Source organism: Rhipicephalus microplus, chromosome 4, assembly GCF_043290135.1.
Source record: "Rhipicephalus microplus isolate Deutch F79 chromosome 4, USDA_Rmic, whole genome shotgun sequence".
In the NCBI taxonomy this organism is placed as follows: Eukaryota; Metazoa; Arthropoda; class Arachnida; order Ixodida; family Ixodidae; genus Rhipicephalus; species Rhipicephalus microplus.
The window spans coordinates 220,612,647-220,627,612 of NC_134703.1; the positions used below are offsets into that span (position 1 = coordinate 220,612,647).

A 14,966-nucleotide genomic window follows, 5' to 3' on the forward strand; every position below is an offset into this window, starting at 1 on the left:
CAGTTAAGTTTGTCATTATAAATGATTCCCAAATATTTTATAGAGTCTACTTGCTGGATGGGTTCCTGTTTATATAGAATTAAAATTGAAATTGGTTCTGCAAGCGGAAACGCCATGAGCGCGCTTTTGTTGACATTTAACGATAACGAAATCGACTGCAACCAAATTTCTAACATGTTAATATATCTTTGTAATTTAAGTTGTAGTGAGTAAATACCACAGTCAGCAGCAAAGAGTGCGATGTCATCAGCATAAATGTAGACAGTAACTTCTTGATCTGTTGGAATTGTGCTCATTAAAGCATTAAATAATATTGGAGATAAGACTGCTCCTTGGGGAACTCCGCGCGTTTGTTTAAATCTAGATGAGGAACATCCATCTTTGACGGAGTAGAATTCTCTTGATTTTAAGAATTCTGCCACCCACTCAATAAAATATTGTGGGAAGTTCAATCTCTCTAGCGTATTTAACAATATGAAGTGCTCCACACTGTCATACGCCTTGGCTATGTCAAGCGTTACTAAAGCAGCGTATTGCCTTCTTTTACGCGCGAGCTGTATTCGGCTCTCTAAATCAGCATGGGCACACCAAATTGAGAAATCACTACGAAAGCCGATTTGGTTCGGTTTTATTACTAAATTGTCTGCCATCCAGTTACTTACTCGGCTATGTAGGAACCTCTCTACTAGTTTGACCATGTTAGAAGTTAGAGAGATTGGTCTGATATTATCGACTGTTAATCCTCCACCCGGAGTTTTTAGTATAGGAATCACCTTTGCTATCCTCCAATCCTTCGGCACCCATGAGTTCTTTAAGGAGAAGTTAATAACATTGTCGACGTCTCGAGGCAATAAATTGAACAGAATTTTAATCATGGGTACTGTGATTCCATCTGGGCCAGGAGATGCACAGGGTAAATGTTTAAGCACGTTGAATACTTCAGTCTGTGTCACTTCTTCAAAGTCAGACTTTGTCGTAGACTTGTGCCAGTTGTTTGGCACTAATGATTTGAATCTGCTTTCCAGACCTTTACCGATTGCCTCTAAGGTAGTGGTCATTTCTTTTGCCGACAGATTATCACAAGCTACATTAACTGGTGATGGCAAGATTTTCAGAGCTCTCATATATCGGAACAGTGCTTTCATATGTTTAGGTTTCGACAGGTATTCATAATGTCTTCTGTCATAATCATGTTTAGCTTGAGCTACCGTTCTTTTAAAGCCCGCAGCAATGAATTTATAATCGGCCCAGTTTTGTGGGGATTGATTATGTAAGAGCTGCTTCCAAGCTGATATCTTGTTTGCCAGAGCGGGGGTCCACGCGCACTTCCTTCTTTTTTGTGGTGTGAGCCTTCGCCTTGGCATACGACCCACTACTAGAAGTAGGTGGCAACATAGTGCTAGTGGCCGACAACAAGGAAGATTTGCAGAGATTGGTAGACGTCTGTGGTAATGAGGGAGACAGGTTAGATTTCCTAATCAGTAAAGAAAAATCAGCAGCCATATTTTCAATGACAATGAAGGTAGTAAGCTTAGAATACAGGAGGTCACGCTAGAGATAACAGATAAATACAAATATCTGGGCATATCTATAAGCAATGGGGCCGAGTATCTAAGGGAACACGAAATATAGGTGACGACTAAAGGTAACAGGAATGCAGCGGTAATAAAAAAACAGGGCACTGTGGAATTACAATAAGTATGATGTTGTGAGATGAATATGGAGAGGGGTCATGGTTCCTGGAGTGACGTTCGGCAATGCGGTTTTGTGCATGAGAGCAGAACTACCAGCAAGATTAGAAATCAATCAACGTGGAATAGGTAGGCATGTCTTAGGAGCTCACGGGAATACAACAAATCAGGGAGTACAAGGTGATATGGGATGGACATCATTTGAGGGCGGGGAAGCTAGCAGCAAGATAAAGTTTGAGAAGCGGTTGAGAGAAAGGGGGAGGAGCGTTGGGCTAGCCAGGCATTCAGCTACTTGTACATGAAGAATGTCGATACAAAATGGAGGAAGCGAACCAGAAACTTGAGTGGTAAATATTTAGAAAACAGCAGGGGGCCAAACCAAAAAGAATTATGTGTTAGGAAGAAGGTGAAGGAAGCTGAGACCTATATGTGGAGAATGGGCATGATTAAGAATTCCGCACTAGAGATCTATCGGACTTTTAAGCAGGAAATTACCAAGAAAAGGATCTATGATAATACTCGGGGTAGTTCTCTACTGTTTGAGGCCAGGAGGGGAGTATTGCGAACAAAGGCATATGGGGCCAAGTACGAAGGGGTAGACACGGTATGGAGAGCATGTGGAGAAAAAGAAGAAACTGCCGAACACTTGATATTGTTCTGTAAAGGGCTTCACCCTATAGTTCAGGATGATGGCACAGTTTTTCAAAGCACTGGGGTATAGGGACAGGGAGGGCAAAATAGACTTTAAGCGGGTAGAATTAACTAGAAGGAAGTTATCTGATTGGTGGCTAAAGTCAAGGCACGAATGAAAATTAAATCCTCCACTGCAAAGCACGAATCCTCAACCTCACTATATACAGGAAAAAAGTCTAGTTTTTGGTTCATTAGGTGTTATGGCTTGGTGGCGCGAGCCACCACCCGTTCTAATGGGTTTAGCCATATCCATCCATCGACCCACCCACCCATCCATCCATCCATCCATCCATCCATCCATCCATCCATCCATCCATCCATCCATCCATCCATCCATCCATCCATCCATCCATCCATCCATCCATCCATTCGTCCGTCCGTCCGTCCGTCCGTCCATCCGTCCGTCCGTCCGTCCGTCCATCCGTCCGTCCGTCCGTCCGTCCGTCCGTCCGTCCGTCCATCCATCCATCCATCCATCCATCCATCCATCCATCCATCCATCCATCCATCCATCCATCCATCCATCCATCCATCCATCCATCCATCCATCCATCCATCCATCCATCCTAACAATCCAGACTACGCGTTGGAATATTGTAATAGAACAGAAGGCAGCAGAAATTGGGGTGGTATTGAGGCATTCATTCATAAAAGTACAGACTGGAAAAGGGTCAAGCAGGAGTGCAAGGAAGATTTATGGCTGAAAGGGTAAGTGGCAGGGCAAATTACACTCCTTGGTTTCGTGCACTTGTGGACGGAAGCAAAAGCCTGAGAGGAAAACCAGGCAATGGTAGAGTGTATATCAAAGGACATTGAGGAGTTAGGAGGAGAGTGCGAGATAATTATACTAGGAGATATGAATGCACACATAGAAGATGTAGATGGGTATACCGACCCGACAGGCAAAATGATTATGGATATGTGTGAAAGGCTTGATTTGATCATTTGCAACAGTACCGAAAAGTGTGAAGGGCAAATAACATGGGAGGTAGCAAGGCTGCAGTCGATGATAGTTTACGGAATGACGTCACATAGGATGTATGCTAAGCTCAGCGGAATGCACATAGATGAAGGTGGCTCCAGAAGTGTGGGTAGAGATCACAAATGTATCAAGCTAAGTTTTGGAAGAGCAGTGAAAGTGGGAAGGAGACAAGAGGAGCAAGTACAGGAAAATTTTTATCCATCCATCCATCCATCCATCCATCCCTCCATCCATCCATCCATCCATCCATCCATCCATCCATCCATCCATCCATCCATCCATCCATCCATCCATCCATCCATCCATCCATCCATCCATCCATCCATCCATCCATCCATCCATCCAGGGAATGTGGAGCGTTGAGTGAAGGGACATTCTAGAATACGGGCCATAGTATAGAACGACCTTGTTTCCTCCACGCTTTTCACGTAGCGTGCCGGCTGGGCATGCCCTCTCCTACCTTTCCTTTCTCCGTGACTGGTAGTGTCAGAACCTCGCGCCGCCTTGTGGTGGACCCGAGAAGCGGTTGCGGCGAAGCAAGGACAATGAGAAAGTGGGCGACGCAGCAGGCATATAAAAATAGAGGAGGTGCTGGCCCGTGCTGGCTGGAATGGTGCGGGTAGCGTTTTGTGGTGCGGGCGTTCTGTGGTGCCGGTATAAAGGCGCCCCTGGCTGTGTAATGTGTGTGTCAGCGCTTCCTCTATTTCGGTTTGTGCGGTAGTTGTATTATTGCGATATTATTCCTTGCGAATATGGTGATGCGTGAGTGCTGACTGTTTTGTCTGGACGTTAGTTCTGAATGCGTGGTGTGCTCTGACGCGCTTTAGTGAACGCTGTAACACGGGTATTAGCTGCATGTAGTGGCGTGGGTACTTGCTGCATGTAGTCGCGCTGCACTGTATTTGATCCAGATTAGTTTAGACCATGTAGCGGTGACCAGAGGATTTTAGTCTGTCCAGCCCTCCGGTACGTTTATGCGTATACTGGGTTTCCGGAGGGCGTCAAGCCGGATAGCGTTGAAATGAGCTTTTTGCACTAGAGGATTTTAGCCTGTCCGGCACTCCGGTACGTTTATGCGTATACCGGGTTGCCGGAGGGCGTCAAGCCGGATAGCGTTGAAACGAGCTTTTTGCACTAGAGGATTTTAGCCTGTCCAGCCCTCCGGTACGTTTATGCGTTTACTGGGTTGCCGGAGGGCGTCAAGCCGGATAGCGTTGAAACAAGCTTTTTGCACTAGAGGATTTTAGCCTGTCCAGCCCTCCGGTATGTTTATGCGTATACTGGGTTGCCGGAGGGCGTCAAGCCGGATAGCGTTGAAATGAGCTTTTTGCACTAGAGGATTTTAGCCTGTCCAGCACTCCGGTACGTTTATGCGTATACCGGGTTGCCGGAGGGCGTCAAGCCGGATAGCGTTGAAACGAGCTTTTTGCACTAGAGGATTTTAGTCTGTCTGGCACTCCGGTACGTTTATGCGTATACTGGGTTGTCGGAGAAGTCAAGCCGGGTAGCGTTGAAACGAGCTTTTTGCACTAGAGGATTTTAGCCTGTCCAGCACTCCGGTACGTTTATGCGTATACCGGGTTGCCGGAGGGCGTCAAGCCGGATAGCGTTGAAACGAGCTTTTTGCACTAGAGGATTTTAGTCTGTCTGGCACTCCGGTACGTTTATGCGTATACTGGGTTGTCGGAGAAGTCAAGCCGGGTAGCGTTGAAACGAGCTTTTTGCACATTTAGTCCGTACCGCCCAAAATACGCCCAAAAAACGCCCGCAACGCCTTCGCGGCCATGTGCACCGCATGTGCGTATGCGCAAAGTAGAAAGTCTTCGCGATTTCTTACAAAATCTGAAAACGAAAAAAAATTGGAGAATGCCAATAAATTTTTCGTTACAAAACGGAACTTTATGTTTGTTTTTTTCACTTGCGCTATGATTTAAACCTAACTATGAAGAAAACATCAGCATCACGGGGATCGGCATCAAAATCGACATCACGAGTGTCCGCCGCAGTAGCATTGGCCCTCTTTCGGTGATTGTGTGCCACCACGAAGCATTCTCGAAAGGGTTCAGCGCAAGAACTTCGAGTATAATTTTACCATCGGCAGGCGAATAGCGTGTCCACGACGCCATGCTGGTAGCGGGCCTCAAAGTAGCTATTTTGTTTTTTTTACGTTTTTGTTAGGCTTGACTTGACTCGGCTCAAAGGGAAGCCGGTAATGGCAACCTAGGAAGCATGTTGGGCGTTTGGGCATTTGAGCGTGTCCGGTAAACGCCCGTAAGGCACGCGACTGCGCAGTTCAGACCCGGTAAACCGGTATCCGCAAACTTTTTTTCCGTAGAGCGGTGTGCCGGACAGACTAAAATCCTCTAATTTTAGCCCGTACCGCCCAAGATACGCTCAATATACACCCAAACACGCCTGCAACGCCTGCGCGGCCGTTGCCGCGATATCTGCGCATGCGCAAAGTAGAATATCTTCACGATTACTGACTAAATCTGAAAGGAAAAAAAAATTAACAATGCCAATAAATTTTTCGTTACAAAACGGAAATTTATGTTTGTTTTCTTTACTTGCGCTGTGATTTAAGCCAACTATGAAGAAAACATCAGCATCACGGTGATCGGCATCAGTATCAGCATCACGAGTGTCCGCCGCAGTAGCATTGACACTCTTTCAGTGATTGTGTGCCACCGCGAAGCATTCTCAAAAGGGTTCACAGCAAGAAGTTCTTCGAGTATAACTTTATCGTCGAAAGGCGAGTAGCGTGTCCGTGGCGCCATGCTGGTAGCGGGCCTCGAAGTAGCTATTTTGTTTTTTTTTACGTTTTTGTTAGGCTCGACTTGACTCGGCTCAAAGGGAAGCTGGTAATGACAACCTTGGAAGCATGGCGGGCGTTTGAGAGTGTCCGGTAAACGCCCGTAAGGCACGCGCATGCACAGTTTAGACCCGGTAAAACGGTATCCGCAAACGTTTTTTTCCTATAGCGGTGCGCCGGTCAGACTAAAATCCTCTAGTCTGAGCGCCCCCCTACCAGGCGCCTCGTTCCCCAGCTGCCGCGTGCGCGCTGACCGCGTAGCCCGGGCGCGTATAATCACCGTCATTCGCTGCCAGGGCGCCTCTTGGTCTGGGCGAGTCAAGCCTCGGCTCCGTCCCGCGCTGACATGTCCGGGCACGCTACGCTGTGCGGGCTTACGTCACAAAGCAGCGCCATTTCCCTTCAAGTGCGCAAGACATCCTCCTCTCCTACGAGCTATGTTGCGCCCGACGATTCGCTCGTCGTGGCAGATGCTCTCAGGCCTCCACGAGAGGTTGACGCGCTTCCTAGCAGGCGGCTTCTCGTTCGTGTGTTCGACCTCGGCCCTTGTGCAGATGCTCTCAGGCCTCCACGAGAGGTTGACGCGCTTCCTAGCAGGCGGCTTCTCGTTCGTGTGTTCGACCTCGGCCCTTGTGCGGGAGTCGTCGCGCAGTAGGCAAGCGTACTTGCTCGGACTTGCGGAGTTCCTTATACGACCTGCAAGGCCGTGAGTGTCGGTCGCACTGTGCTGCATCTTGGTTTAAAAAAACCCATTGTTGTCATCCTGCCTCGTGCGTGCTTTCTGTGCCATGCCGGAGAAATCGACGAACCCGGCCGCAGCGTCTTCGCACGCGGCGGCAGTGGAGGACGTCGCATCCCTACACGGTTGCGCTTAGTAGGTAAGCCTAGTGCAAACCTATTTCCACAACTAATACTGGTTTTCCTCAAGAAATTTTGATCGTGCTCAACAACTTCGTCGCTTCTGCGCTGTACATAATCGAGCATGGCACAGATTCCCTGACCGCGATCACAAGTGTCTGTGTGATACCGGTGGTATGAATATCACATTATTTCCGCTACTCGCACAGGTAGTCGAAGTAGCATAGAGAAAAAAACCTGTGACTGCGATATCCCCTGTCGGTGATCACACGTGAATGCTTTTACCAAAATAAACCATTCAGTTCTTTACACTTTTCTGGCCTCTACTTCTTGGGCTGCTACTTAAATGACAATGCAAGAAAAAAGCAGTCTTCTAAATGCAACACAATTACGCAGAAATGGTGCATCATACTTAGGCAAGTCCCTAGAAAAGATACAACTTGTGCAAAGAAGCCCATGTACATGTTCGGTTTTGCAAACAAGCTTATTGCTCATGCTTTTGGCAAATTTTGTGTATAGGGCTCTGCTTACATGAGCCGTAGTGGATTACCGCATTATACATCAATCGTATGATTGGTGTGTCAAGTGGTCGCCTGCAAATTGCGATCTGCATAAAAAGCAACTGCTTTGCCTTTAGCACAACTTTAGCATGCTCACTTTTTGCTTAACACCTAAATCCAAACCTCGTCGTACATTGAAGGTGTCATCATTATCAGCCTGACTACACCCACTGCAGGGCAAAGGCATCTCCCATAATTTGCCAATCAAACCGGTCCTGGGCTTTTCGTTGCTATTTTATACCTGCAAAATTTTTAATCTCATTGACCCACCTAACTTCCTGTCTCCTTTTCGTGCGTTTGAATTCTCTGGTGATCCTGTCAGTTTTCCTTAATGACCAGCAGTTATCTTGCCTATGTGCAATGTGCCAGGCCCATGTCCATTTCTTCTTCTTAATGACAGCTATGATAACTTGAACCCTGGTTTGTTCGCTGACCCACTCTGCTCTCTTCTTGTCTTTTAAAGTTACACTTATCATTTTCCTTTCCTTCGCTCACTGGGTCATCCACAATTTAAGCTCAACCCTCTTTGTAAGATTCCAGGTTTCTGCTCCGTAGGTAAATACTGGCAAGATGCAGTTGTTATATACCTTTCTCTTGAGGGTTAGTGGCAGATTACCATTCATGATTAGAGGATGCTTGCTGAATGCGATCAACCCCATCGTTATTCTTCTAGTTACTTCACTCTCATGGTTTGGCTCATGGTTACTACCTGTTATAAGTAGACATATTGCTTTACAACTTCCAGCGTGTCTCCACCTATCTCAAAGTGCTGTTTTCTGCCGAGGCTGTAGCACGTTACTTCAGTTTTGTGCACATTCATTTTCGGACCTACTTTTCTGCTTTCCATGTTCAGTTCTGTATTAGTGGGCTCTAATTCATCTCCTGAGCCACTCATCGAGGCAATGTCATCAGCGAATCGCAGGTTACTAAGATACTTTCCATTAACTCATATTCCTAACTCTTTCCAATATAGCGTCCTGAAAACCTCCTGTAAACACGAGATGAATAGCCCCGAAGAGGTTGCATCAACCTGCCTTACACCCTTCTTTATTGGGATTCTTCCGCTTTCTTTATGCTGGCTGTGCATCCACTTTAGATTTCTTCCAGTATGTTTATGTAGCTTTCTTCGATGCCCTGATTCAGTAGTGCCTGCATTACTGCTGACGTCTTGACTGAGGCAAGCACCTTCTCGCACTCTATGAAGGCTATGAATAGTTTTCAATTGTACGTGAAGGTGTTTGATATGTTTATAACACGCGATAACATTAACTATATGGTACATTCTACCGTGCTGTTAAATGAGGCGTACTTTGGTCGGTGCATCTTCTTTTCATGATCTAGCAGTAATTTATTTTGGGCGAGAAATATCAGTTATGCTCTTGTTGCTTTTTCCCACTTCATAACGCAAATTATTTAATAAAAGATCACATCTCATACATTATTATAAGGACCAGGGAAGTGGAGCGCTTTGACACTTTATCATGCACTACCATATTGCAATGTTCAACTGCAACTCAACGACCACTGCTTGGCACATTTAATACAGAATAAATTCTATTGTTGCAAAATTTATCTGTGTAAACTTTTGGTTGTGAAAACATGCTCAGACGATCGACAACAGCTGGTCTATTAGTTTTTAAAAAGCATCCAAATGGTACTTCATGGCTACTGATTACAGCACAGCGTAATAATTTTTGTCTAAAATATGTGGCCAATAGGTACTAAACAACAGCTGCGGCACTTTAAGCAGGTTATTCACAGTTAAATAAAAGCTGGGAGCACTTGATCACAGCACTAATGGGAGTCTGTCACCATGCACAGATCTTTTGTACTTGCATAAGTTTCTGTGCTTGCAGGCTCATGCACAGCAGAGCAGAAGGAACCTACGTTGCTCTCCATTAAAAGCATAATCATAAAATTTGATATACCTCTTGCAGCCATACATTTCAACTAGGAATTTTGTTTGGTTAGAGTTATTTGAGGAGGTAAAAGTATTTATGATCTTTAGATGCTATAACACCCCCTGAGGAGGCTTTGGTGGTCAAAAAGAAAATGATTTCTTAGCAGAAAAACCAACGCAAGGCTTCTCTTGATTGTGATTAAAAAAACCTGTGCCAGTCTTTAGCAATTGAGTTTTAATCTGCTTCACTAACACAAAGGAAGGTCAACTGTTTTGCTAGGTCTTACGCTCTTTTGCTGGCCTCGGAACAATGATATACTAAGCTCTAGTTTTACTGTTTATATAACTTCTTTTCTATCCATTTATAGCAAACTACTAATACCTGAACAATAAATGCCTAAAAATTCAAATACTTCTGAATTCATGATTGTCACAAATCATTCAAAGTTTCTTTAGAATGTCAGGATGATGTCATAACATATTGAACTTCACTGTAATGAATAGAATATTTTTACTCTGATTGAACAGGCGCTGTTTCAGTTGCCACGCAATTGCACAGATTGTCAAATACATCACGAATTATCTAATGACAAACGCCTCAACTTGGTAAACACAAAACTTGTATATAGTGATGTCATAGTGACCGTGCCACCAAGCCCACTTGTCAGTGGGCTCAGTGGCACGGTCACTATGACACGAACTCACCGCTCACCATTATTCTTTGCGCAGCTACTCGTCGCGACCTTCTGCCACCGTGGTGCCGTCATAAGAGTTTCCAGGACAACGACAGCTACCAAATCTTACTGCCTTTACGGCGCCATGGCTGCTCCACTGTCGTCTTTCCGGGCGGCTCTGTCTGCGCAGCCTGTCAGTGATAGCCTGAGTCTTCATCTATGAGATCCTGTGTCCAGCCCTCGACTTCCGTTCGACAACATTGCTGGTTGGTGGCTACGCCCCTCAAGGACCACGTTTGCAGGCCTCAGCCCTGCGTCTGATCCTGAGCAACACCGACGATGTCTGGCTCCTGCTGCCTTGGGTATGCAGCCACCCTCACCGATATGCATGCGCCGCCCAGGACCACACACCCTCAACTTTTCCGCACGTGACAGCACCCATAAAGAGCACCGTGACATCATCGCTGCTTTCAGTGGGCTCGGTGGCACGGTAAATATGACACCAACTCAACGCACACCACTGTTCTTTGCGCAGGTAAGAAATCGTTTTTCCTTCTTTACTAAACCCACAAGTTACCGTGGTCTCTTAGTGCTGCCGGGCCCACACGCAGCATTTGTTATTCTTTGCGATTGTGTGAATATCACTCAGTCTCTTGATACAGTGTGGCGATGTAGAGCTAAACTTGGGACCTGCCACTCGTGCCTCTGCTGATGATGAATACTCTGATGTGTTGGCAGCTTTGCGCGAACTAAAAAGCAGCCAGTCAATACTACTCGACGCAATCAAAAGTCTTCGAGAAAAACAGGCTGATAACCATAAAATGCTCAATGACATAAAAGAGAGACTTAAGAAAATTGAAGGCGAGTGCCATTTCCTGACGGCAATCACAGCTGATATAAAGAGTGTGCAGGAGCTTGCAGAGGCAAACGCGCATCACGTTGAAAAAATAACTGCGCCACAGATGACGCAGAAGACAGAGCAAGTCGAAATAACTTGGTGTTCTACGGGATGGATGATGAGTCAAACGAGAATTGGGTGAAAACCGAGGAAAAAATTATCAGGTTTTCAAGCAATCACCTGAAATAACTATTTCCCCGAGAGACATAGAACGCGCACATAGGCTTGGAACTTATTCACCTAATAAAACTAGACCAATTCTGGTAATGTTCACTCATTTTAATGATAAATAAAAAGTACTTCTTTTTAGCAGAGATAACAAACACCCAATCATTAATGTTGCACAAGATTTCTCTCCAGCTACTCGACTAGCCAAAAAAAAAAAAAACTGGTCGAATTAAAAAAAACACAAAAATTTTTACAGCAGCCTTCATCACAACAAGCTCGTAGCAGGGAAGAACACCTACGTGTATGACCCAGTTGGGCAACAGGTAATTCTTTACGCCCCGTAGCAGTGAGCCAGTGGTCGCCCTAATAATGCTAAGGACTACTTTTCGTTTCTTTTTACTAACATCAGGAGCGTATTACCAAAGCGTGATATCTTAGCCAGCTTAATTGATTCTTCTGATTCAAACGTTATAGTATAACTGAAACGTGGCTCAACTCTTCAATCAATAGCGTCGAACTATTTCCTGCTCATCCTGATATCAGTGTCTTTCGTACTGACCATGACAGCCGGCTTGGAGGTGGCGTGCTCATCGCTACTCACAGAGACCTTAGCTGCTTTCGCATCAGTACACCTACCTCACTTGAAACGGTTTTGGTGTGTAAAACACGTAATCACGTAATCCGCACGTAGTCTTAGGAGCATGCTATCGCCCACCAGATTCCGACAGCACGTTCATTCCCATTTTTCATGGCGCACTAGAATCCCTGAAGACTCAATTTCCTAATGCCACAGTTGTCTTATTTGGCGAATTTAATTTTCCGAACATAGGTTGGTCTGATCTCGTCTTCGTCACATTGAAACAAAATATTCAAAGCAACATTGTCTATACATGTTTAACATTTTCCCTAACTCAAATTGTTAATGCAACAACAAGGCAATCCAAAAATTCTGCCAATATGCTTGTTCTCGTATGAACCCCCCATATTAAGAGAATCACCTCAGTTTCATACCTCGATGGAATCAGTGATCATAAGGTCATTCATGGTTTTTTTTTCAATGTAAACTGAACCGGCCCACGAAAACAAGCAAAAAGCTCACTTTATACGATAAGGGCGACTATATCAGCTTGAATGAAGAATTAAATATATTCTGGTAATTATTATTCAAAGATTTCAATGAAAAATCTGTTACAACAAATTGGTTAATGTTTAAATCCATAATGCATAAGCTGATCAGTACCTACATCCCAGACATCGAAATTCGCGAACATAGCACTTCCAGCTGGTTTAATCTTGAACTTAAAAGGCTTAAAAACAAGAAAAAGCGACAATTTCGCTCGGAAAAAAGCACTAACAATGCTATGGCGTAGCAAAACTATCAGGCCACAGCAAAAATGTTTTGCTCTGCTGTAGATAAAGCGAAACGACTCTTCAATTGAACAACCTTGCCCAATTTACTCCACACCAATCTCAAAGAGCTTTGGAAGGTGATTAACCCACGACACGTAAACAAATCTGTATCCATATTGGATGATACTCGACAGCCTATCACCTAAAACAAAGTAGCTTAGCACTAAACCTTACTTTTTCTTCTGTATTTACCAGAGAACCAGTTGATAACCTCCCTGATGTATCTCCTCTCAACTACCCTACCATGGCCGATGTCATTTTCTCACCTAAAAGGCATCCAGAAAATAATCGAATCGTTAAAACATACTTCATCCTGCGGCATCGATGACAACAATGCTAAGGTGCTCAAGAACACCAAAGAAATCACCAGTGTTATTTTTTCTCATATGTTTCAGCAATCGCTCTCATCCAGCACTGTTCCTCATGATTAGAAAACGGGTAAGATTGTTCCAGTTCCAAAACCAGATTCATCTAGTTACCGACTCATGTCCCTAACCAGCGTCTGTTAAAAAATAATGGAACATATAATTCATTCTGAAAGTGCTAAATTCCTCGTCACAGTTAAGTTTTTTCACCCTAACCAACATAGATTCCAAAAAGGACTCTCATGCGATACTCAGCTTGCATTATTCATCCATGACTTAAGCGCAAGTGAAGACCTTAACATACCAGTTGACGCCATCTTTATAGATTTCGAGAAAGCCTTTGAAAATGCTCCCCACAACCGCCTTCTAATAAATCTCTCTCATTTAAACCTTAACCAACTTGACTACAGCTGGATTAAAGACTTTCTCACTAACCATCAGCAATTTGTAGAAGCAAATGATACGTCTTCATCCCTTTCTAGTCCCGCACTCGATACAGCCGAGCTTATCTCTTTCGCGCGCGCTGCCTGAACTTCATTCACGGTGTACCACAGGGAACAGTTCTGGGCCCTCTCCTCTTTTTAATTTACATAAATGACTTACCCGATAATATTTCCTCTAACACCCCCTCCTGCTTGAACTACAGCCAACCTTGATTCCTTCTTACCTCAGGCAGCCAGGGACTGAAACGTTCTTCTCTCAAGTGTCGTCGACCATTCCAACACAGATACACTTAGGAATGTCGTAGAATCATTGTTTTACCAAATCTTTATTGTTCGCCCACTCCCTCAGGTAAAGCCTTCTCTTGAGGGCCTCTGAGGTATATTAAATAAATAAATTCAAATGTGGTGTTTTATTGCATCCCATGAAGAGCGTATCATCATTCAGTAAAAGCATTGCTGGTGATCTACATAGTTATAGAACTAATTTATTTAAATAATTAGTATTGAGGTTTCACTTTGTTTCATGTACATATAGTGGCACGATATTTATCCTCTTTATGCCTGTGCATTTGATTAATGACATTGAACAGCCCGGAAGTCATAATAATATTGCTCGTCTTTGTCATATTTCACTCCGACTTAGCATTGCTGATTGATTGATTGATTTGTGTGGTTTAACGTCCCGAAACCACCATAAGTATATGAGAGACGGCATAGTGGCGGGCTCCGGAAATTTCGACCACCTTTAGTTCTTTAACGTGCACCAAAATCAGATTTTACGGGCCTACAGTATTTCTGCGTCCATCGGAAATACAGCCGCCACAACCGGGATGTGATCCCGCGTCCTGCGGATCAGCAGCCGCGTTACTTAGCCACTAGACCACCATGGCGGGGAACTTAGCATTGTGTCTGATGCTAGATGCCAAAAGAGATTAATATGTCACATCTCCCATTCACCACGAAGAGGTTTCTTCTGAAGCTATTGTTTAAGGTAGTGGCGTTATTCAGCATTCTGCTGTAGAGCATATGAGAAATACTGTTTGTTTGTACAGGACGCTATACCATCAGTCGCTTATACATGCTTTTTTGGTCTAAACATGTAGCTTTAAAAATCATCAGTGTAAATGCGGCTGTGTTTATTTAAATATGGAGCAGTGCATTAAAAGAAAGAAAGCCTGTATATCTATTCTGACCCTGAGGTAAAGGGAAATGATGCAGTGCAGTCAGGGGTAGATTCAGCAAATCATATTATGGGGAGGGGGTTGCTTAAAGTAACACCGCAAAGAGGGGCCTGGTCATTACTTTTTCATTTTTTTACTAGCTCAAAAACTCTAGTATAACATAAATAGTATTATGTGTGTTTAAAGGAATCCCACTAATTTGTCCTAATTGGTGATAACAGATGCACGGCAAGCACTTAAGATAGGCGGAGCGGGTACTGACAGGCTATGGGGGGGGGGGGGAGGCGATCAACTCTAGTGCCCCTCTTCTAGATCCGCCACTGCATGCAGT

The 14,966-nt window shown here is 44.5% G+C and overlaps 1 long non-coding RNA gene across 1 annotated transcript in view; it reads left to right on the forward strand.

Annotated features, from left to right (window-relative positions):
* Positions 1-6,661: 6,661 nt before the first annotated feature.
* Positions 6,662-14,966, forward strand: part of LOC142814760 (uncharacterized) — a 130,161-nt gene continuing 121,856 nt past the window's right edge. Inside the window, exons 1-2 of the long non-coding RNA XR_012895082.1 lie at positions 6,662-7,056; positions 10,226-10,705. This is a non-coding gene — a long non-coding RNA (uncharacterized LOC142814760). The remainder of the gene's footprint in view (positions 7,057-10,225; positions 10,706-14,966) is intronic.